Source organism: Gossypium hirsutum, chromosome A01, assembly GCF_007990345.1.
Source record: "Gossypium hirsutum isolate 1008001.06 chromosome A01, Gossypium_hirsutum_v2.1, whole genome shotgun sequence".
Taxonomy (NCBI): domain Eukaryota; kingdom Viridiplantae; phylum Streptophyta; class Magnoliopsida; order Malvales; family Malvaceae; genus Gossypium; species Gossypium hirsutum.
In genome coordinates, this window is record NC_053424.1 from 85,688,698 (window position 1) to 85,715,614 (window position 26,917).

Below are 26,917 nucleotides of genomic sequence, written 5' to 3' on the forward strand. Positions count from 1 at the left end.
GACCCACACTTGAACCAGCTCTTTTTGTTTCTTTGGCACTCGCCGAAGTGGCATCTTCCACAATTTGAACACTCTAGCTTATTTGGTCGAGCACTGCCGACACTCGTGACCGAAGTGGTCTGGGCTATAGATGTCGTGTTATGCTGATTCTTGTTTCTGTTTGAATACCCCACCAAAGTATTCGATCGGGTAGAGAATTCTTTTAATCTCTTAGATGAGGACTGATGTGATTTCCCCATCTGTCTCTTCTTTGAATCTCGTGACTCAAATGTCGTTTTCCTCCTTTCTTTAATCAGCTCTTCGGCCTTACAGGCTCTTTCAACAAGGGCTACAAATCTCGTAGCTCTAAAATGCCCACAAACACTTGGATGTCTTCATTGAGGCCATCCTTAAACCTCTTACACATGGTGGCTTCTGTAGATACGCACTTCTATACATACTTGCTGAGCCTCACAAATTTCCGCTCATATTCCACCACTGACATACGATCTTGCTTTGACTCTAGAAACTCCTTCCTCTTTTGATCTATGAATCTTTGACTAATATACTTTTTTTAAAACTCTTCTTTGAAGAATTTCCAAGTGATCCTCTCTCTCGATATGACTGACACGAGAGTATTCCACTACTGATACACAGAGTTTCGCAGGAGTGACACGGCACACTTTATGCACTCTTCAGGTGTGTATAACGGTTCATCGAATACCCTTATGCTATTTTCAAGCCAAAACTCTGCCCTCTCCTGGTCATCGTCTATATTAGCCCGGAATTCTTCAGCCCCTTGCTTTCAAATGTTGTCCACTGGAGGTTTCTCCCTCCTAACTATATCCGCACCTTGCAGAGCTACTGGGGCATACTGATGAATCAGAGGAGGTGGGGGAGGTGGAATGTTTGGGTTCACACGAATAAACTCTGTGTACTATGCATCCATCATCCGGAGGTAGGCTTCTCTAGCCCTTTCGCCTTGGCCCATAGTCATGGGCTCACTCTCAACCGGCGTGGTCCCTTCGGCAGGAGCCGACGTATTACATTCCATATCATCCACCGTGGCTCTATCAGGATCCATTTACTATATAAAAACATAATTTATAATCGTCAAAATTTGTCATACTATCAATATATAGTTATGGCATATATAGCTAGACTCGTACTCTCGCTGGGTTAGTCCTAGAATCCACTAAACTATAGTCTGATACAACAAAATGTAACACTCTATACCCGTAACCTACGCCGGGTCAAAGTATGAGGCATTATCTAACTCTATCTCATGCATACAAACAGTCTCAAGTCACTGAGATTTGGTCCAAATTAAAACTTTATCAATTTACTACTTTAAACTTCTTATTATGGGCCTACGAGCCCTAAATCGACCATTGAAAACTATTCGGAACCATTTCGGGTCCGTAACCTTAAGAAATTTGCCTTTAAAATAGGGCACACACCCGTGTGGAAGGGTTGCATGCCCATGTGATCATTTCGACATGGTTGTGCTGATGGTCTGTGTGGCTCACACGGCCTAAACACCCTGGGATATGCCCGTGTGGAATTAAATTCTAATTCACACCTATAGGGGTTTTCACACGGCCAGACACAGGCCCGTGTCAATGGCCAGTGTCCCTCACATGGCCACAACATGCCCATGTCTTAGCTCGTGTTTAAAAACATGGGTATTCTATTTCTGACGTCAGCATCCCTAAAATGTCACACGGCTATGGCACACACCCATGTACTAGGCCGTGTCCTCTACACGGCTGAGACACACGGCTGTGTCTCTGCCTGTGTGTTTATTATCATGCATACTGACTTGAAATTTTTACTTGCAGGGGACACACGGCCGGACCATGCGCCCATGGGGCTGACCGTGTGTCACACATGGCCTAGACACATGCCCGTGTGTCTACTCGTATGCACAATATAAGGCTATTTACCAAGCCTCATTTCTACCCTTGCATACCTATTATTATATCAATGCCAAAACAAGCATAATTTCCAAAATCAAATCAACCACAATAGACTTTCACTCAACCATGAAGATGTATCTTTTATAAACTCAAAATAAATGTTAGCCATGATTCAAGGCTTAATGAAAAATGTGAGATCTATCCCAAGCCAACACATTTGGCCAATTCTCAAAGATACAATAATAAGGTCTAGCCCTATACATGCCATATTGAAAATATAAATCCAACTATACCGAATGTTTCAACTGATAGTGTGATCGATATCTCTGACTTCCGGTGATCCTTGAGCTAGTTAGGTGACACTGAAAGGAAATGGAAAGGAAAAAGAGTAAGCATAAAGCTTAGTAATTCGCATATAAATAAGTATACCACAACATCTATTCATAATCCACATGCTCATAACACCAAAGTAGGCATAGGTGTAACTTACTCATTACCATCCATAAAAGTCACATATTATATATTGAGCTCATATCTCATACATACCAATTAGGTACCTGTACCATTCACAACACAGTTATACTTTTCTCATTAGCTCAAGAACATAACATTCATCGTTGAACCATTTGGAATACCACCGGGTATTCATTATGCCTCAAACATGAGTAAGGTGCCAATGCCATGTCCCAGACATGGTCTTACACTATTATCATCTCGTAGCCGACGCATGTCCCAAACATGTCTTACACTGGCTTACGCCTCGAGGCTGATGCATGTCCCAGACATGTCTCACACTAGCCCTCGTCTCAATGCCGATGCCATGTCCTAGACATGGTCTTACACTGGCTCTCATAATGTGGCCGATGCATGTCCCAGACATGTCTTACACTAGCTCGCACAAGTGACCCTAATGTCAAGGCATGAATATCTGGTATTTCTTATGTTCCACGAGAACTCTACTATTTCTATTATCATCATGCTTTCTCAATTCCACAATCAAGCAATTCATGCTATATTAAATTTTAATGCAATCGACACATACATTAGCAATGTTGTTGTATTATTTATATACAACTTACCTCGGATTACAAAATACACACGACTAGTCGGTTTAGTCGATTTGCTTCACTTTCCCTCGATCTAGGTTCGGATTTGGAAAATCTTGATCTATATCAGCAAAATACACTCATTTAGTCACTAAATAAAATCAGGCAATCCAAAAATTCACGTATTAGGTAAAATAACCATTTTGCCCCTAGACCTTGACAAAATAGTCATTTTGCCCCTATGCTCAAAAATAGATTTTTATCAAATTTCTTCGTATTTCATGCCTAGCCAAACTCTTTTTGCTCTTATAACAACCCTAAATTCTCATTATTTGACGCACTTATAACCTATTTTGCAACTTATGCCAAAATAGTGCCTTTAGGTGTTTTCATGCTAACACCTTTCACAAAAGTTGTTTATGATACAACTAGGACATATTTTCTTCCATAAAAACTAAGCAAACACTACAAATCCATTCATTGCAAAACCCTAAACTCTTAATCATTTTTGCAAAATAGACCCCTCATTTGAAAGCTTGTGCTTCAAGGAGTCCAAAAAATGTAAAAATCATTAAGAGAAACTATCAAAATCACTTACTTGCAAGTGCTTCAAGTTGCTGAAAAAATTAAGCTTCCAAACCCATTTCATAGCTGATATTTTTGGTGGAAAGAGATGAGAAGAAAATAAATAGACAACTTTTTTTGTTTTACTTCTTTTTGGCCAAAAAGGCTACCAAATTTCCACCTAATTTTGAAAATTGCCTCCCCTATGTCTCATGGCCGGCTATAGTATCAATTAAGGGTCTATTTTATAGTAAAGACCCCTAATTTTGGTTCTCTAACAAAATAACACCTTTACCTATCAATTTAGGACTTTTACACTTTATGTGATTTAGTCCTTTTTCGCAATTGGGCTCACAAACGTCAAAATTAACTTACCAAATTTTTCATGTACTAATATATTAATGCCAGAACATCAAAATAATAATAAAATAATATTTTTCACTTCAGATTTGTGGTCCCGAGGCCACTGTTTCGACTATGCCCTAAGTCAGGCTATTACAAGCCTATACATTCCATATTTACATAAGTTCAAAAGTTCAAAATACCAATCGAAAATTGGATAGTGTGATGTGCAACTCTGACTTGTCCAAAACGAGGGAGCTAACAAACCCTATAAGACCTAGAAAATGAAACAGAGTAAGGTTATAGTTTAGTAAGCCCGTATAATTTAGAATTAAACTTACCATTTAAATATAATCAAAGCAGTAATAAAATGCCAACAATTCAATTTAACCATCACCCAATTACACATAATCATCACATGTTAGTTATTTAACTAATACATAAACCATCTACCAAAATAATCCTTCAAATCTTTCCAAACTCATACATCATATATATAACTTTAGTAACATTTATAAACCATAACTTGTCCGTATAACATTATTTAAGGCCATTGAATCTATTAGAACTTCAAAGGATAATCAAGTGAACAATGTTAGTAATCCGTCAATTCATCATCATACATGCTCGTTCGAGTCATGGTCGGTAAGCTCTTACTGAGCTGATAAACAGTAAGCTCTATTGAGCTGAATAGTAAGCTCTTTCGAGCTGAATCGGTAAGCTCCAATGAGCTTAAACAGTAACCTCTTTCGAGCTGTTGTGAGTCCACAACAAATGCAGGAGCTCGACCAATATGACAATCTCAGTAACACGTCACTCGAATCCAATGAACTCACATAGTTCAAATGGGGCTCGGTAACGAATACAATATATCACCAAGACATCCATTTTTCAAGTATTTCAATTAAATTCATTCAATTCAACAATTACAACTATAGAAAAGTTCAATTCTAATTATACGAACTTACCTTAAGCTGCTCAGATGAAAACTATAGTCTATTCGTCAACCTTTCTTTTTCCCCGATCTAGTTCTGGTATTTACTTATCTAGATCTATATGATATCAAATTAACTCATTCAAACATTCAACTCAATTTAGCCTAAAACATTCATTTTGGATAAATTACAAATTTATCCTTAGACTTTTGACTACTTTGCAATTTAGTCCTTAACACATAAAAATGCAAAAAAGCAAAATTGCAAAATTAAGCCCTAATCGAAGGTACTCGAATTTCAATGGGATTCATATCAACCCATATTTTCATTTTATTCACATTTTCAACCACAACATTTCTATCTTTCACAATTTAATCCCTAATTCTCATTTTTGTCAAAAATCACTTTATAAAACTTATATAACTATTAACAACCATCAATAATCTAATAAGAAACTTCAAAGTAATCAAGTATTCAACAATGCCATATATCAAAATCTATAACAGTTTCAAAAATGAAGGTATCGGCTAGCTAGATGAGCTGCAACACGCTAAAAAACGTAGAAATCATTAAAAACCGAGCTAAAATCGTACCTTAATCAAAGATTGAAGTTGCCAAAACCATGGGAGCTCAAAAACCCTTATTTTTTCCCCAATTTTTAGTAATATGGATAGAAAAACATAATTTTAATTTTTGTTTTATTATTATTAACTTAATACATAAATTACCATTATAACCTTATAATTAAACTTAATATATCATATAATTCATGGACATAAACGTCCACTAACTTAAATTATGGTTAATTAACATTATAAGGACTTCCATATTAAAAAATCATAGTTATTTAATACCTTTAAACAATAGAATTCAACTTTTACACGTTATGTAATTTAGTTCTTTCTACCGAATTAAGCATTTAAACGGTAAAATTTCTTTACGAAACTTTCTCATAATTAATCTATCATTCTATAAACCTTATTAAAATAATAAAATAAATATTTTGACCTTGGATTTGAGGTCCCGAAACCACTGTTCCGATTTGACCTAAAAACAGGCTGTTACAACTCTCCCCTTAGGGATTGTCGTGCCTGAAAATCTTACTGGTAAAGAGGTTAGGGTACTGTTTTCGTATAACTTCCTCAAGTTCCCACGTAGCTTCCTCAATTTTGTGTTTATGCCAAAGAACCTTCACCAGAGCTATACATTTATTCCTTAATTCTTTAATCCCCCGAGCCAGAATCCTGACTGGTTATATGATAAATCAAACTATATCTCCACATCAATTGGAGAAATCACATGTGAAGGATCCGATCTGTATCGAAGTATCATCGAAACTTGAAAAACATTATGTATCTTTTCTAGCTTAGATGGTAATGATAGTCGATATGCTACAGGCCCTATTCTTTCAACAATTTCATACGGCCCAATGAATCATAGACTTAATTTCCTTTACGATCGAAATGGAGAATTTTCTTCCACGGTGACACTTTCAAAAATACTTAATCTCTGACTTGAAATTCTATTTCTTTACGTTTCAAATCTGCAAAGGATTTCTGTTGATCTGAAGCTACTTTTAAACTGTCACGAATTACTTTCACTTTTTCTTCAGTCTATTTGATCAATTCAACCCAGTAAATCTTTTTCTCATTTAATTCAATCCAATATAGCGGAGTTCGACACTTGAGACCATATAAAGCTTCATACGGTTCCATCTTTAAACTCATTTGGAAACTACTGTTATAAGAAAATTCAATTAGAGGCAAGTATTTCTCCCATCTACCTTCAAACTCGAGAATGCAACAATGCAACATATCCTTAAGCATCTGTATAATTCTTTCAGACTGACCATCCGTCTGGGGATGAAAAGCTGTGCTGAAATTCAATTTTGTTTTAAGAGCTTCTTGTAATTTCTTCCAGAATCTTGACATAAATCTCGGGTCTCTATCAGAGATAATAGAAAGTGGTTCGCTCCTGCACATTCCATGCTTTAGTCTATTTTCTTTTTACTTATTTGAGTTAGAGGCTTAATAGGCCGAGTAAGGGCCCCTTCTGCCCTTTAGGGATAGGGGCGAGACAGCTAGTGCCATTTTTCTTGAAGGCTGAAAGTCCTACATATACCGACGGCTCCTTCTTAATTTAATGCCAAAAGCGGGGCGGAAGGAAAACCTCTTTTAATTCTGTTGGATCAATTCTGTATGGAGCCATTAATATCAGAATCATTCTCGGTATCAACTCAATACCAAATTCAACTTTTCTGATCGGAGGCAATCCTTGTAGTTCTTCTGGAAATACATCCGAGAACTCACAAATAACAAGTATGGATTCAATCTTTGATTCTGACACTTTCGTATTCAATACGTATGCGAGATTTGCACCATAGCCCTTCCTAAAATATTTCTGAGCTAAAATAGATGATTTCACAATAGGTAATCATTCGTATCATTAGACTCAATCCAAAGAATCTCACCATTTTGACAATTCAATTCGATAGTCTCCTGTCTACAATTCACAATTGCATCGTGCATAGTCAGCCAATCCATACCCAGAATCACATCAAACTCATCAAACGGTAGAAGCATCAAGTCAGCCCAAAAACAGTAACCCCAGATCATCAGAGGACAATTCTTACAAATTTTATCAACTAAAACAAACTTGCCTAAAGGGTTGATACTTTAATTACAAATTCTATAGACTCGACATGTAAACTCTTTTTTAATACTAAATTAATACAGATATATGAATTGGTTGATCCAGGATCTATCAACGCAACTATATCAGTATCAAAAAGAGAAAAAGTACCAGTGATAGCGTCTGGTGATGATGTTTCCTCTCGTGCACGTATAGCATAAGCCCTGGTAGGTGCTCGTGCCTTAGATCTCATAGACGAATCTCTCGTAGCACCTCGATTACCACTTACATTTTTGGTGTTTCAGGGCGGTCTCCCTCTAGTAGTCGTGTTACTTGTTTTCACTGATTGTTCTCTTTCAGCTGTGACTTTTCTGGATAATCACGGAGAAAATGATCAAAAGATCCACATTTAAAGCAAGCTCCGCTCACTAATCTACATTTACCGTAATGTCACTTATTGCAATATTTACATTCAGATCCAACGTTTCTAACACTTCTTACACTGGTCACAGATGTCGCTTGATGTTTTGAACTTGTTTGTCTCGCATTTCTATCTCTAATAGAAATTCCCTTAAGGCTGTAGAACAAGGATGATATTCTCTAAATTTCTTTGATGCTAACTGATATGATTTTCCTGTAAATCTTTTTCTAGACACTGGAGCACCAAAATTGGCTTTTCTTTATCTTTACAAAGCTTTTCAGCTTTACAGGCTCAGTCAAACAGAACAACAAACTCTTTCATCTCAAGACTTCCAACCAACACTCTGATTTCTTCATTCAATCCATCCTTAATTCTTTTACACATTATAGCTTCAGAAGAAACACATTCACGAGCATATTTGCTGATTCGTACAAACTCTCGTTCATATTCTATAACTAACATACGGCCCTACTTCAATTCAAGAAATTATTTTCTCTTCTGATCAATGAACCTTTGACTAATGTATTTCTTTTTAAATTCAACTTGAAAGAAATCCCAAATGACTCGCTCTGGCAGAACTACGGATATCAAGGTATTCCACCACTGATATGGAATATCTCTCAACAATGATACAACACACATCTTACATTCTTCGGGTGTGTAGGACAATCCATCAAAACTTGAATCGTGTTCTCAAGCCAAAATTCAGCCCTTTCAGGGTTATCATTAATAGTGGATCTAAATTCCTCAGCTTCTTGTTTTTGCATTCTGTCAATACGTGGTTTATTTAATCACAAAGGATCGATACCTTGAGGAACTACTGGGATCGGTTAGGGAACAGGTGGGGGTAGAGGTTAGGAACAACCGGATTCATACGAACGTACTGTGTAAACCACTCATTTAATATCTGAAAGAAGGCTTCTTTCGCCTCACCCTCGTGACTACTCGTCATAGGTCTAGATTCAGTAGGCGCTACTCCTTGAGCGGGAGTTGGCGCGTTACTTTCTATGTCATCCGATATAGCTCGTTCAGGATCCATTACTATATGAAAACACATTTAAAAACATCAGGAGTCATCACACTATCACGGTTTTACATATATGGAATGTATAGCTAGACTCACATATGCTATGTTATTCCTAGAATCGACTAAACCGTAGCTCTGATACCAACAAATGTAACACCCCTAACCCGTAACCATTGCTGGAATAGGTTAAGAGGCATTACTGGACTTATAACTCAATTCAGAATGATAATTTATCAAATAACATTACAATTCAGTAAATATCATTCATTCACATTCGTTATATACTTAATCAATCATACAAAGCTTTAACCATGCATTCGGGACTAAATTGATAACATATAAAAATTTTAGAAACTTAGAAAAATTTTCAACTTTTCAAGTGTCACATGCCCGTGTGAACAGGCTGTGTGCCTCACACGGTATTAGACACGCCTGTGTGTCTAAGCTGTGGCAAAATAGGACACGCACACTGACTTGTCCAAACGACCACAAGACACGCCCGTGTCCTAGGCCGTGTGAAAATTAGGGAGGCTATTGACTTGGGTAACACAGTCGACCACACACCCATGTGCCAGTCCGTGTGCCACACATGACCAATAGACACGCTCGTGTGTCTAGGCCATGTCAAGACTGTAGGGTATACTAGCTTTAATTCGTAGGGTACCCCAAGGGACACATAGCCGTGTAACATGACCGTGTGTCACACATGGCTGAGACACATGATCGTGTGTCACACATGGCTGAGACACATGCCCGTGTTTCTACCCGTGTGGACAAAAATAGGTCATTTGAAAAGCCAAATTTGCCACCTTAAAACATAAGCATTTACATTCATATTTGAGCACATTTATCCAACTCAATTGGCAACCAAATTGACCAATTCAATACATATTATAAGCTATATCCAAACTTACCATTTACATATCCAAATACCTATATAATCATATATACAACTCATTCATCTAACATCTATATATATCAAGACTTCTTTGTATAATTTCATTCAAATATTATGAAACCAAAACATACCATTATTAAGAACATATATGCAATCCAAATATGATACCAAAATAAGCCAAATCACATGGCTTAACTTATATACAATTTCGTTCTCAAACCATGATACGAAAACATAACTATTACTATCAAACTAGCCTATACATGCCATATTTACATAAGTTAAAACGTTTAAAATACTAATCAAAATTTAGATAGTGTGACGTGCAACTCCGACTTGTCCAAAACGAGCGAGCTAACGAACCCTATAAGACATAGAAAATGAAATAGAGTAAGGTTTTAGCTTAGTAAGCCCGTATAATTTAGAATTAAACTTACCATTTAAATATTATCAAAGCAATAATAAAATGCCAATCATTCAATTTAACCATCACCTAATCACACATAATTATTACATGTTAGTCATTTAACTAATACATAAACCATCTACCAAAATAATACTTCATATCTTTCCAAACTCATACATCATATATATAACTTTAGTAAAAATTATAAACCATAACTTGTCCGTATAACATTGTTTAAGCCCGTTGAATCTATTAGAACTTCAAAGGATAACCAAGTGAACAATGTCAGTAATCTGTCAACTCATCTCATACATGCTCCTTCGAGTCATGGTCGGTAAGCTTTTACTGAGCTAATAAACAGTAAGCTCTATTGAGCTGGAAACGGTACGCTCTATTGAGCTGAATAGTAGGCTCTTTCAACCTGAACAGTAAGCTTTTTCGAGCTGAAATAGTAAGCTCTTATGAGCTGTGGTGAGTCTACAACAAATACAGGAGCTTGACCAATATGGTAATCTCAGTAACACGTCACTCGAATCCAATGAATTCACAAAGTTCAAATGGGGCCCTGTAACGAATATAATATATCATCAAGACATTCATATTTCAATTATTTCAATTAAATTCATTTAATTCAACAATTAAAAGTATAAAAAAGTCTGATTCTAATTATACGAACTTACCTTGAGTTGTTCAGATGAAAACTATCGCCTATTCGTCAACCTTTCTTTTTCCCCGATCTAGTTCCGATATTTGTTTATCTTGATCTATATGATATCAAATTAACTTATTCAAATATTCATTCAATTCAATTTAGCCTAAAACATTCATTTTGGCTAAATTACAAATTTACCCCTAGACTTCTAACTACTTTACAATTTAGTCCTTAACAAATAAAAATGCAAAATTGCACAATTATGCCCTAACCCAAGGTAGCCGAATTTCAATGGGATTCATATTAACCTATATTTTCATTTTATTCACATTTTCAACCACAACATTTCTATCTTTCACAATTTAATCCCTAATTCTCCTATTTGTCAAAAATCACTTTATAAAACTTGTATAACTATTAACAACCATCAATAATCTAACAAAAAATTTCAAAATACTAAAGTATTCAACAATGGAATATCTCAAAATCTATAACAGTTTCAAAAATGATGGTATGAGCTAGCTAGATTAGGCTGCAATGAGCTCAGAAACGTAAAAATAATTAAAAACAGAGCTAAAACTATACCTTAATCAAATATTGAAGTTGCCGAAACCATGGGACCTCAAAAAACCTTATTTCTTTCTTAATTTTTGGCAAGAAGATGGATAGAAAAACATAATTTTAGTCTTTGTTTTATTTTTATGAACTTAATACATAAATTACCATTATAACCTTATAATTAAACTTAATATATCATATAATTCATGGACATAAATGTCCACTAACTTAAATTATGGTTAATTAACATTATAAGGACTTCCATATTAATAAACCATAGCCATTTAATACCTTTAAACAATAGAACTCAGCTTTTACATGTTACGAGATTTAGTCCTTTTTACCGAATTAAGCATTTGAACGGTAAAATTTCTTTACGAAACTCACATAATTAATATATCATGTTGTAGACCTTACTAAATAAATAAAATAATTATTTTGACTTTGGATTTGTGGTCCCGAAACCACTGTTCCGACTTGACCTTAAAATGGGCTGTTACAAATTTTGGGTTAATTCCCACATTGATGACTTCCCGGAGTTGTTAGGCCTAGGGTTTACTTGACTTCTTTCTTTCCCTAATAGCTGATCCATTGACTGACCCTACAAAATAGTTAACAGCTCATACATCCACTAGCTAATCCCCCACAGAGGGACTAGTTCCTCAAGGCTTTTATAAACAACATGAAATGTGTGACAGCCCTAATTTGACCCTAGTCGGAATGTGGTTTCGAGACCACAAAACCGAGTCATAAAATTTAGTTAAAATTTTATTTGCATATCTTATATGTGTGATAGTACTTGTATAAAAAATTGATGTTTTAATTTTATCTTAGGAATGTGAATTTTGCTTGAAAGGATCTAGTTGAGAGACTTAGAAAATTATGATAGGTAAATAAGTAAGGACCAAATAGTATTAAAATAGGAAAGTTTGGGTTTGCATGTCAAAGTGCCCAATTCATGTTAAGTGGCCAGCCAAGCATGGTTCCATTCCTCCAAGTTTATGTTGTTTATTATTTAATATTGGTAAGTAAATTAAAATAAATTAAAGAAAGGAATTAAAAAGGAAAAGATGAATAAAATAAGGAGGGAAGAGGGAGTGTTCATCTTTTTTTTTCTTTGGCTATTGCCGTGAGTGAGGAGAAGGAAGGGAGATTTGGTTATTTGATTTTGGCTTGGAAGATGGCTAGAATGAGGTATGTATTGAATGATTCTTGAAAATCTATGCATGTTTGAGATGGTTAGTTCAAATTCTACTCATCCTATAGATTAGACTTAGACTTTTGAGGTTGAAATTCGGCCAAGAAGCTTGAAACTCTTAGTAGATGTGTTAATGTCATTAAAATGGATAGTAATGTAGGATATGGTGAGTGGTTAATTGCTTTTAACTTGAAAGTTGAGGTTAAAATGGGTTAAGTGATTACCGAATCTAATTTAGGGGTGGAGGATTGTGTTCATGTTATATTGGATAGGTAGAGGTTGTAATGAGGTTGAAATTGTTGAATTGTTAGTTGGGTAATAAATGAAGCAATCGGCCATATGGGGTAAAAATGGGATGTTCATTTTAGTTGTAGTTTCATTTTTGTGAGAAATGGGTCAAGTGTTCATGAGATGAAATTTTGTGATTATATGAATTAAAAGTAATAGTATAGTTGATATATATATATAGATATACATATTCGGCCATCACTTAGGAGCTTATGTGATGTTGAGTTTAAGCTTTGCATATTCGGCTATATATACATATATATGTAAGCCCATTCGTGATATTACCTTAGGACTATGTATATATATAACCGACAAAAAAATGGGAAAAACTAGCAAAGGTGATTGCCGAATGTCCAAGTATGCATATGCATGTGTGATTGGATTATTGAAAGTATGGTAATTGCATAAGGTTATTAGCCGAATAGCTAAGAACATAAGGTAGCAAGATAAAAATTTTACCATGCCGTTCCGTATGTCATAAAATCATTAAAATGTGAATACCAATATATGTAGCAAAGTGGTTGAATGAGTTAATTTATTTGTTTAAGCTCAAGATCCTAAAGGAGAGGCGTCCAACAAGGGGAGATTTGAAGGTCATCGAGTAGCCGACTTGGAATTATTTTACCCAACACAAGGTAAGTCATTAAGCATATAGTTGGTATTGATTTAAATAATCGTAATACCTATGCAATTGTGTTTAATGAGATGAAATGTATACAAATGTATATGTATGTAGAGATGAAATTGTCGAATGTAAAAGGAAGTGAAGCGTATAGAGTGGCTGGTTTTCGGCACTAAGTGTGCGGGCAATAAGTGTTCACGGTTGTGAGATTGGCACTAAGTGTGCGGGCTTGAAATGCATGGCACTAAGTGTGCGAGTTTAAAGTACATGGCACTAAGTGTGCGTGGTTGATTATTAAGCACTATGTGTGCGAACCCACTATATATATATTTTCTATCAATTATTTATATTAAGGGTGCGACCTTACCGAGTCGATTTCGGACAGCGGAAAGGGTAAGTACCCTGAGTTCATGGCTAATAGGTGCTATGTTTATATTTGGAGTTGAGCGTGGTAAGTTTTGAACCTATGTGATGATTATAATTGAAGTCACATACATAAGGTTCATCGTGGAATAGGTCAAAGTTCTTTTAGTTGTATGATTGTAACGAAAATAAAATGATGTATGGAAATGCCTCAATTATTCTATTGAGTAGCGTATGAAATGTCAATGTAGGACTTGGAATGAGATTGAATCGTAAGGTCTAAGAAACTATAAGGTCTAAGAAACTATGGCATAGTTCGGTATGGATGGAGTACTTAGCCTCATTTCGTTGTCTCCTCTTGTGAAAATTTTATTAATGGATGGTAGTGTAATGCTTATGACTTACTGAGTTATATACTCATTCGGTGTTTGCTTTTCACCTATTTTAGGTTTCTTGGACTCGACTTTGTGCGTACTCGGGACCATCATCGAAGTCATCACACCGGCTAGCAACTTTTGGTATTTTCTTCTTAGTTGGTCTAGGAGAACATTTCGGCATGTATAGGCTATTATGTTTTGTTGAAATTTGGTATGTAAACTTTTAGCCATGCGAAAATGGCATAAATGTTCGGCTGGATTTGGTTCTATGATGTTTGGACACAAGTCTTGGTAATTCGGTTTTGGTTGAGTATTGGTTGAGGCCTACTCGGTTATTATGCCATATGTCATGGCTGATTATTTTCGGTGTTAAATTCATGATTTGGTAATAGTGTAGTAGGGAGATGCTCGGTGATGATTAGCCTTTGGCATGGCTAGTCATGGTCATAAATTGTGACATGTGTGATGAATTATTAGTTAGATCAAGGAAAAATCATGAAATAGGCATAGTTTGTTTTAGTAACAGATGCTGACAGCAGCAGTGATGTGAGATTGAAAAATCACTAAAAATTGTAGAAATGAAATTAAATAATGAATAAATTATGAAATCGAAGGTTGATGAGTCTAATTTCATATGGAAGAAACGAAACGACCATATGAGATATATGTTAGGAGTTAATTAAATTCTTAAGAAACAGGGCCAGAACGATTTCTGGATCCCCTACTTTGACTTAGAAAATTCACCGTAAATTTTATCGAGATAATTAGAGGTCGTGCCTTATATGTAAAAATTCATTATCGAGTCTAGTTTCATTAGAGACAAACGGCATAGGCATTGAAGCCCTGTACAGGGAGATATTTAAATCGTAAGGTATAGAGGTCAGTGTAGTCGAACCTTGAAACAGGGGAGACTTTAACAAATAAACTGTACTAATTGGCCCAACCAAAAATTCTACAAAAAATTCCCCCATAAATATATATGAGTCTAGTTTCGGGGAAAATTTACGGAATTGGATTTCGAGTTTCAAAACTCAAAATATGATTTTTAAAGCGACCACAATACAGTAGCCAGCTTGCCTGGAACAAAAAAAATAGGGGGAAATAAATGAAGTAAGTCGGTAACACCTCGTGTTCGATTTCCGGTAACGGCCATGAGTTCGGGGTGTTACATTTTTATTGGTATCAGAGCTATGGTTTAGTCGGTTCTAGGACTACCATAGCGCGTATGAGTCTAGCTATACATGCCTTAATGTTAGTGCTTAATAATGTGATGACTTCTGTCGGTTAAAATTTTTGTTTTGATTAGCAAATGGAACCAAGGGTAGAGAGACCCTTAGCGGATGACGTTGAAAGTGTAGCGGCTGCTCCTGCGCAAGAGACACCGCCTGTTGAACCTCAGTCATCTGCAAATAATCAAGATGAGGGGGCAAAACAAGCCTTCTTCACCATGATGAATGAGTGGGTCGCGCAATATGCCCGAACCATTCCGGCTGTCAAACCATTCCCGAATTTGAATAATCCACCCCAAGAGCCCGTAATGCCATCAGTTACTGATCCTGTGAGGCTGAGTAAACAACCTGTAGACTTGATTAGGAAGCGCGGAGCTGAGGAGTTCAAGGCCATAGTTACTGATGATGCCGAAAGGGCTGAGTTCTGGCTTGATAACACCATTCGGGTGTTCGATGAACTGTCATGCACACCCGATGAATGTCTAAAGTGTGCTATATCCTTGTTGCGAGACTCAGCCTACTATTGGTGGAGGACCTTGATTTCCATAGTCCCAAACGAACGAGTTACTTGGGATTTCTTCCAAGCGAAATTTTGAAAGAAATATATTAGTCAACGGTTCATCGATCAAAAGCGTAAGGAATTCTTGGAACTTAAGCAAGGCCGTATGACAGTATCTGAATACGAACATGAGTTCGTAAGACTCAGTCGGTATGCCCGGGAGTGTGTGGCTGATGAGGTTGCTATGTGCAAGAGATTTGAAGAAGGATTGAATGAAGATTTAAAGCTACTAGTGGGTATTTTGGAGATAAAAGAATTCGTAACACTAGTTGAACGAGCCTGCAAGGCGGAAGAACTTGGAAAGGAGAAGAATAAGGCTGAATTTGAAGCTAGATACTATCGTAAAAGATCGATGGGTAAAGCTCCGTTCTCGGCTGTAAAGAAGTTCAGGGAGGACACTAATAAATCGAGGACGACTGCGGGAATTTCCATTAGAGCACGACCATCGACAGACTCCCGAGCTACTTCGGTAGCTAGTGTGGGCAATAATCGTCAAGAGAAACTTGAATGCCCCCAATGTGGAAGACGACACATAGGTGAATGTTGGGGTAAGTCTACTAACAGGGCCTGTTACGGATGCGGTTTGAAGGACCACTTCATTAGAGATTGCACGGAGCTTGATGAGAAGAATAAGATGCAAGGTGCAAGACCTAGTGGAATGACAGCTAGAGGTAGACCACCAAGAATTTCAGGAGGTAGGGGTGGTAGTCAGAGAGGGGCCTCTGATACGGCTATTCGAACCGAGACCTGTACTCCTGCTAGAGCATATGCCATTCGCGCACGAGAGAAGGCATCCTCCCCTGATGTTATCACTGGTACTTTCACTCTCTTTAATACTAGTGTGATTGCATTGATTGACCCTAGCTCTACTCATTCATACATATGTGAAACCTTAGCATCCAGTAAGACTCTACCTGTCGAGTCTACTGAGTTCGTAATTCGAGTGTCAAACCCTTTGGGTCAATATGTACTTGTTGATAAAGTGTGTAAGAGATGCCCTCTAATAATCCGAGAATCCTGTTTTCCGGCTGATTTGATGCTTTTACCGTTTGACGAATTTGATGTTATTCTGGGTATGGATTGGTTGACCGTACATGATGCAGTGGTGAACTGTAAAAGGAAAACCATTGATTTGAGGAGTACAAATAATGAAGTAGTCCAAGTTGAGTCTACTGATTTGAAGGGGGTGCCAGCGATAATATCTTCAATGACCGCTCAGAGATATGTGAAAAAGGGGTGTGAAACATACCTTGCGTATGTATTTGATAGCAAAGAGATGGAAAGGAAACTTGAATCAGTACCAGTGGTTTGTGAGTATTCAGATGTTTTTCCTGAAGAGTTACCGGGGTTGCCACCGGTTCGAGAGGTGGAATTCGGCATCGAGATTGTACCTGGTACCATGCCAATCTCAATAGCCCTGTATCATATGGCATTAACGAAATTAAAGGAATTGAAAGTTCAATTGCAAGAATTGATGGATAGAGGTTTCGCTCGACCGAGTTTTTCTCCATAGGGCGCACACGTATTGTTTGTGAAAAAGAAGGATGGAACCATGAGATTGTGCATCGACTATCGTCAGTTGAATAAAGTGAGCATAAAGAATAAATACCCGTTGCCACGTATTGATGATTTGTTTGATCAATTAAAGGGAGCCTCAGTATTTTCCAAGATAGATTTGAGATCTGGTTATTATCAGTTGAGGGTTCGAGACTCGGACATACCCAAAACCGCTTTTAGAACGAGGTACGATCACTACGAATTCTTAGTGATGCCGTTTGGGCTCACTAATGCCCCTGCGGTATTTATGGATTTAATGAATCGAGTATTCAGGCCATACTTGGATCGATTTGTGGTTGTGTTTATTGATGATATTTTAGTTTATTCACAAGGTGAAGCCGAACACGCCGAGCATTTGAGGTTAGTATTACAGATTTTGCGAGACAAGCAGTTATACGCAAATTCAGTAAATGTGAATTTTGGTTGAGAGAGGTTAGCTTTTTGGGGCACGTGGTGTCCGCATCGGGTGTTAGAGTGGATCCGAACAAAATTTCGGCCATACTCGATTGGAAACCTCCGAGGAATATTACTGAAGTTAGGAGCTTTTTGGGACTTGCCGGATACTACCGACGGTTTGTAAGGGGTTTCTTGATGATAGCTGCACCGTTGACGAAACTACTCCAAAAGATGTTGAGTTTGAATGGACAGAAAACTGTCAGAAGAGTTTCGATCGACTAAAGACCTGTTTAACCGAAGCTCCAGTGCTAGTACAACCGGAGTCCGGCAAAGAGTTTGTCATTTATAGTGATGCATCCTTACTTGGGCTAGGTTGTGTGTTGATGCAAGAAGGTCGAGTTGTGGCTTACGCGTCGAGACAATTAAAGCCGCATGAGAGAAACTATCCGACCCACGATCTTGAATTAGCAGCCATAGTGTTCGCCTTGAAAATATGGCGACATTACTTGTTTGGAGAAAGGTGTCATATTTATTCGGACCGCAAGAGTCTAAAATATCTGATGACTCAAATAGATCTAAATCTACGACAAAGACGTTGGCTTGAGTTGTTGAAGGACTACGAACTTTTTATTGATTATCACCCGGGAAAGGCTAACGTGGTTGCCGATGCTTTAAGTCGGAAAGCACTGTTTGCTTTGAGAGCGGTGAATGCTCACTTATCCGTCTCACCCGATGGGGTGCTAGTAGCTGAATTAGAGGCCAAACCATTATTGATTCGTCAAATACTTGAATCCCAGAAAGTCGATGCTGAATTGGTCACTAAACGAGCTGAATGTGCTTCGAATAAGGAATCGGAGTTCTGGATTGACGACAATGATTGCTTGACGTTCAGAGGTCGATTATGTGTTCCAAGAAATTCGGAACTTATTTCGATGATTTTGAACGAGGCTCATAGTAGTCGAATGTCAGTCCACCCGGGTAGTACTAAAATGTACAATGACCTGAAATGCCAATTTTGGTGCCCGGTATGAAACGAGACATTTCTGAATTTGTTTCAAGGTGTTTGATATGTCAACAAGTGAAAGCGGAACATCAAGTACCATCGGGATTACTTCAGCCAATCATGATACCCGAATGGAAATGGGATCGAATAACAATGGACTTTGTATCTGGGTTACCGTTGACTCAGAGTAAGAAAGACTCGGTCTGGGTCATTGTTGATAGATTGACCAAGTCTGCTCATTTTATCCCTGTCCGTACGGATTTTTCGCTCGATAAATTGGCAGAATTATATGTCTCCCAAATAGTTCGGTTGCATGGGGTACCTATTTCCATCGTGTCGAATAGAGACCCAAGATTTACCTCGCGATTTTGGAAGAAATTACAAGAAGCATTGGGTACCAAGATGCACTTTAGAACCGCATTCCATCCTCAGACCGATGGCCAATCTGAGTGGATAATTCAGATACTCGAGGATATGTTGAGATGTTGTGTTTTAGAGTTTTGTGGTTCATGGGAAAGATATCTGCCTTTGATCGAATTCGCTTACAACAATAGTTTTCAGTCAAGCATTAAGATGGCACCTTACGAGGCTTTATACGGTCGTAAATGCCGTACCCCATTATTTTGGACTGAACTTAGTGAAAGTAAGATCCTTGGGGTTGATTTGATTAAGGATGCCGAGCAGAAAGTCCGAGTAATTCGCGAAAGTTTGAAAGCCGCTTCAGATCGTCAAAAGTCGTATGTGGATTTGAAAAGAAAAGACATTGAATATCAGGTTGGAGATAAAGTATTTCTCAAAGTTTCACCCTGGAAGAAGGTGCTTAGATTTGGCCGTAAGGGCAAATTGAGTCCGAGGTTCATCGGTCCATATGAAGTATCCGAACGAGTTGGGCCAGTCGCATACCGGTTAATTTTACCCCCTGAGCTTGAAAAGATTCACAATGTTTTCCATGTCTCGATGCTTCGACGATATAGGTCCGACCCGTCGCACGTAATCACTCCATCTGAGATCGAGATTCAGCCTAACTTGAGTTATGAAGAAGAGCCAGTTTGCATTTTGATGCTTGAAGTAAAAGAGTTGCGAAATAAGAAAATCCCATTCGTGAAGGTGTTGTGGCATAAACACGGAATCGAAGAAGCCACTTGGGAACTTGAGGACTCTATGAAGGATCGATATCCTAAATTTTTCACTGGTAAGATTGTCGGGGACGAAAATTCCTTATGTGGGGGAGAGTTGTGACAGCCCTAATTTGACCCCAGTCGGAATGTGGTTTCGGGACCACAAAACCGAGTCATAAAATTTAGTTAAAATTTTATTTGCATATCTTATATGTGTGATAGTACTTGTATAAAAATTTGATGTTTTAATTTTATCTTAGGAATGTGAATTTTGCTTGAAAGGATCTAGTTGAGAGACTTAGAAAATTATGATAGGTAAATAAGTAAGGAACAAATAGTATTAAAATAGGAAAGTTTGGGTTTGCATGTCAAAGTGCCCAATTCATGTTAAGTGGCCGGCCAAGCATGGTTCCATTCCTCCAAGTTTATGTTGTTTATTATTTAATATTGGTAAGTAAATTAAAATAACTTAACGAAAGGAATTAAAAAGGAAAAGATGAATAAAATAAGGAGGGAAGAGGGAGTGTTCATCTTTTTTTTTTCTTTGGCTATTGCCGTGAGTGAGGAGAAGGAAGGGAGATTTGGTTATTTGATTTTGGCTTGGAAGATGGCTAGAATGAGGTATGTATTGAATGATTCTTGAAAATCTATGCATGTTTGAGATGGTTAGTTCAAATTCTACTCATCCTATAGATTAGACTTAGAATTTTGAGGTTGAAATTCGGCCAAGAAGCTTGAAACTCTTAGTAGATGTGTTAATGTCATTAAAATGGATAGTAATGTAGGATATGGTGAGTGATTAATTGCTTTTAACTTGAAAGTTGAGGTTAAAATGGGTTAAGTGATTGCCGAATCTAATTTAGGGGTGGAGGATTGTGTTCATGTTATATTGGATAGGTAGAGGTTGTAATGAGGTTGAAATTGTTGAATTGTTAGTTGGGTAACAAATGAAGCAATCGGCCATATGGGGTAAAAATGGGATGTTCATTTTAGTTGTTGTTTCATTTTTGTGAGAAATGGGTCAAGTGTTCATGAGATGAAATTTTCTGATTAGATGAATTAAAAGTAATAGTATAGTTGATATATATATATAGATATACATATTCGGCCATCACTTAGGAGCTTATGTGATGTTGAGTTTAAGCTTTGAATATTCGGCTATATATACATATATATGTAAGCCCATTCGTGATATTACCTTAGGACTATGTATATATATAACCGACAAAAAAATGGGAAAAACTAGCAAAGGTGATTGCCGAATGTCCAAGTATGCATATGCATGTGTGATTGGATTATTGAAAGTATGGTAATTGCATAAGGTTATTAGCCGAATAGCTAAGAACATAAGGTAGCAAGATAAAAAATTTACCATGCCGTTCTGTATGTCATAAAATCATTAAAATATGAATACCAATATATGTAGCAAAGCGGTTGAATGAGTTAATTTATTTGTTTAAGCTCAAGATCCTAAAGGAAAGGCGTCCAACAAGGGGAAATCGAAGGTCATCGAGTAGCCGACTTGGAATTATTTTACCCAACACAAGGTAAGTCATTAAGCATATAGTTGGTATTGATTTAAATGATCGTAATACCTATGCAATTGTGTTTAATGAGATGAAATGTATACAAATGTATATGTATGTAGAGATGAAATTGTCGAATGTAAAAAGGAAGTGAAGTGTATAGAGTGGCTGGTTTTCGGCACTAAGTGTGCGGGCAATAAGTGTTCACGGTTGTGAGATTGGCACTAAGTGTGCGGGCTTGAAATGCATGGCACTAAGTGTGCGAGTTTAAAGTACATGGCACTAAGTGTGCGTGGTTAATTATTAAGCACTATGTGTGCGAACCCACTATATATATATATTTTCTATCAATTATTTATATTAAGGGTGCAACCTTACCGAGTCGATTTCGGACAGCGGAAAGGGTAAGTACCTTGAGTTCATGGCTAATAGGTGCTATGTTTATATTTGGAGTTGAGCGTGGTAAGTTTTGAACCTATGTGATGATTATAATTGAAGTCACGTACATAAGGTTCATCGTGGACTAGGTCAAAGTTCGTTTAGTTGTATGATTGTAACGAAAATAAAATGATGTATGGAAATGCCTCAATTATTCTATTGAGTAGCGTATGAAATGTCAATGTAGGACTTGGAATGAGATTGAATCGTAAGGTCTAAGAAACTATGGCATAGTTCGGTATGGATGGAGTACTTAGCCTCATTTCGTTGTTTCCTCTTGTGAAAATTTTACTAATGGATGGTAGTGTAATGCTTATGACTTACTGAGTTATATACTCATTCGGTGTTTGCTTGTCACCTATTTTAGGTTTCTTGGACTCGACTTTTTGCATACTCGGGACCGTCATCGAAGTCATCACACTGGCTAGCAACTTTTGGTATTTTCTTCTTAGTTGGTCTAGGAGAACATTTCGGCATGTATAGGCTATTATGTTTTGTTGAAATTTGGTATGTAAACTTTTAGCCATGCAAAAATGGCATAAATGTTCGGTTGGATTTGGTTCTATGATGTTTGGACACAAGTCTTGGTAATTCGGTTTTGGTTGAGTATTGGTTGAGGCCTACTCGGTTATTATGCCATATGTCATGGCTGATTATTTTCGGTGTTAAATTCATGATTTGGTAATAGTGTAGTAGGGAGATGCTCGGTGATGATTAGCCTTTGGCATGGCTAGTCATGGTCATAAATTGTGACATGTATGATGAATTATTAGTTAGATCAAGGAAAAATCATGAAATAGGCATAGTTTGTTTTAGTAACAGATGCTGACAGCAGCAGTGATGTGAGATTGAAAAATCACTAAAAATAGTAGAAATGGAATTAAATAATGAATAAATTATGAAATCGAAGCTTGATGAGTCTAATTTCATATGGAAGAAACGAAACGACCATATGAGCTGTATGTTAGGAGTTAATTAAATTCTTGTGAAACAGGGCCAGAGCGATTTCTGGATCCCCTGTTTTGACTTAGAAAATTCACCGTAAATTTTATCGAGATAATTAGAGGTCGTGCATCATATCTACAAATTCATTATCGAGTCTAGTTTCATTAGAGACAAACGGTATAGGCATTGAAGCCCTGTACAGGGAGATATTTAAATCGTAAGGTACAGAGGTCAGTGTAGTCGAACCTTGAAACAGGGGAGACTTTAACAAATAAACTGTACTAATTGGCCCAACCAAAAATTCTAAAAAAATGTCCCCATAAAGATATATGAGTCTAGTTTCGGGGAAAATTTACGGAATTAGATTTTGAGTTTCATAACTCAAAATATGATTTTTAAAGCGACCACGATACAGTAGCCAGCTTGCCTGGAACAAAAAAAAATAGGGGGAAATAAATGAAGTAAGCCGGTACACCTCGTGTTCGATTTCCGGTAACAGCCATGAGTTCGGGGTGTTACAAAATGGATGGAAGAATTAATCGTAATTAATGAATTGAAATAAAGAGTTTAAGAAAAGCCTGATTGATAATGATGATAAATGCAAATTCATAGAAGTTGATCTTCTTTACAATTTAGATCTTTCGAAATAAAACAAAGACAAATAAACTAAACTCTAGAAAATCTATGAAAGTAAGAAAACAAAACTAAATCTAAAGAAAGAATCTAAGCAAATGGAATGGTGTCCATAACATGTGCCAAAGTTGATGTCATGACATAGAATGCAGAATGCTCCTCATTGGGATATCTTCAGGGGCATGTCGCAACACCCTCAATTTGTGTCGTGACATGGAAGCCAGCTTTGTACTTTCTCCATTCTTCTCTCTATGTTGTGAAATCAAACCTCTCGTGTTGCGACATAGCATCTAGTATCGACCTGCTTAATAATAAGGCAATGTCATTATTATTTCAGTTTCATTTTCTGTGTGTATAAATAAACTGATTCATAATAAAGTCTTGAGAATAATATGACTATTCTTAAAAGGCCCTTAGTCAAGTATTGTTATGGTCTGGGACAATAATAATGTATTGAGACTAATATATAGTTGATTGATGACAGAGTATTGTCATTGACATAGGGATGTCAAAATCAATAAATGAGTATGTGGTAGAGAAAAACATATTAGGCTGACCTTCTATGAATATGTTTCTCGGATTATTATGTAATCGTCATAAACATTTCTCATAGTGATAACTATGTTTATGATCCTTAGACTTAAGATCACCATTATCCCAACATCGTGAATCGTATATTTTGATACAGTCTAACGTCTACCATAACCGGTTCTACTATAAAGACTGATGTTGGATATACCACAATCAATGTAGTGGGATATGGTTGATTAAGATAGGACTTATCCCTCCTACATAATGGGAGTAATATCTTTGGCCACTTGATGGAGTGAGACTAGAAATGCATGGCCGTCCTAAAATAAGTTGATATGAGATCTCACACTTATTTGTTTATAATAGTCTATTTAAAATGTCAAGAAATATGATATCGGACTATAAAATTGTGAGCATACCATGACTTGTGCTCAATCTGGATATAAAAGATAAAAAATATAATACATGAAAAGTTTATCACAGAAAGGTTATGTCGAATCACGACTTCTTGTAATTTGGGTAGCAATGATGTATTACTAGATGTCACTTACTGCTTGTAACATTAGAAATGTTCTAGTATTACTAATAACGTTACAAGAACCTATAGGGTCACAAATGGTTAAATCAAACAGACTTTACGCAAAACATTGGGCGTATACCCTCCTATATACACCACCTAGCGGACAGTATTGTTTGGTAGATAGTATCCCTCAGCGAATAGTATTGCTCACCAGTATCGCTTGGTGGATACGATTCGCAACTACTTCTCTAGAGTTAATATTTCTGGAAGTTGGTATTCTTTCGGAAAGAATATATTTTCAATATCTTCCATGATTTTCTTTGAAAGGTAAAAGGTGAATTATTTTTTTTTAATATATGATATTAATAAAAGGAATAAAATCTCGGATCATGTTGGAGTTAATAAATAGGAAAAATTAAAATGGTTTTGTATGTAACAACTTGTTTTCAGTGAAATCGAAACAGTGGTTTGGGTACCACAAATCCAATGTGAAAATATTTATTTTAGCATTATTTTAATGTTTTCATCATGATAGTAGAGTCATATGAAAATTTTGTTAAGAAATTTTATCGTTTGCATGCTTAATTTGATAAAATGGACTAAATTGTGTAAAGTGTAAAAGTTTAGTTCTATTAGCTAATGGTATCTAATAGCTATGGAACTTTAAAGTGAAGGTTCTTATATGTTAATTAGCCTATAAATGAGTTATTGGAAGATGTTGACTTGGTATAAGTGAAAATTTTATGTTTTTGAAGGATATAAAGGTAATTGAGTAATTAATGCTAAAGTAAATAAAACCAAGATAAGATAACATCTTTTAGTTTTCTTCTGCAACCATTTGTAACTAGGGAAACCATTGCTAGGTTTGGCCAAGCTTGCAAGCTCAATTGATCAAGAAACGTAACTACGAAGTTAGATCGGGGAAAAGATAAAGTTTTAGACTGAACGATTGTTTTCCTGCATACGAGTTTGAGGTAAGTGCATATGTTAATAAGGATTAAATTAATTGTGTTCTTAATGTATTATTATTTCATTCTTGATGAATACGAGTTCATGGAAATATTTGAAGAAGATTTGGTGACGTATGAAATCCCGGTTGAACTTTAGGAATATATAGGATACAAATGACATGTCATTAAGGGTTACTGTGTTATGGGTGCTAGTCATGTATGTTCTATCAGTGGCTGAGTTTTCTAGCATGTGTTGAGATTACTCGTCAGCTTGTGTGAGCAGCACTGTGTAGTTACATATTGACCGTCAGCTTGTGTGAGTAGACCTAGTGATAGCTCGAAAGTGAGCATCTATATGACATATGAGATAGAGATGGTTTTGACCATGTATTAGTACGTAATATATGAGATACCCTAGTATATGATATTATTCCAAATGGTTCAACAGCAATAGTGATGTTATGAGAGTATGTAAATTCAATATGGACTAGTACATGTATGTACGTGAATCTTGTAAGAATTGAATCTATGAGATTTTGTGATTTCATGCTTAATTGCTTACACTGTTTACTTTTCCATCTTTTTAGTGATTTGGAAGCTCACTTGTTTTAGAAGTTGTTAGAGATTGCATCACACTATCAAACTCTCATTTTGGTACTTTGAATTTTTGTATATTTTAGGTTAAATGACATGTATAGGTGTCTTGGCTAATGTGGCCTATATGTCCCATGTTGTTTTGATTATGTGTTTAGCTATGTGGTTTGGCTTATTTAGTATACTTGGTTATGTAAATATGTATAAATGATCTTTAGGTATGTGCTGTATAGTTTCTTGGTGAATGCCTTAATTGTGTATTGGTATTTTGAGTACCAAATGATTGAATTTGAGATGTGGTATGCATGGTGATTTAGGCACAAAGTCTAATAAGTCGGTTTAATAATTTAGGTATACTTTAGAGGCATATTTGGTATGTTGTAAAGTGATCTTTGGTATGTGCTTATGTATATCATGTTGTATGTATGGATAGTACATGACATAGACTTGATGTTGGTTGGTTTTAAGTGCCTATTTAGGCCATGGTTGAATGTGCATTGTTAAGCCTAGGTTGGCATCACTTTGAGTGAGAGAAATGGCTTGGAAGATAGCCTATTTTCATCCACACAGGTGTGTATCTCAACCGTGTGTGACACACGGCCAGGTAACATGGTCGTGTGTCCCCTGATACTTATTTTGGGACCAAGTCAGTAGCTTCACACGGCCTAGCACACGGACGTGTTGCTTGGTTG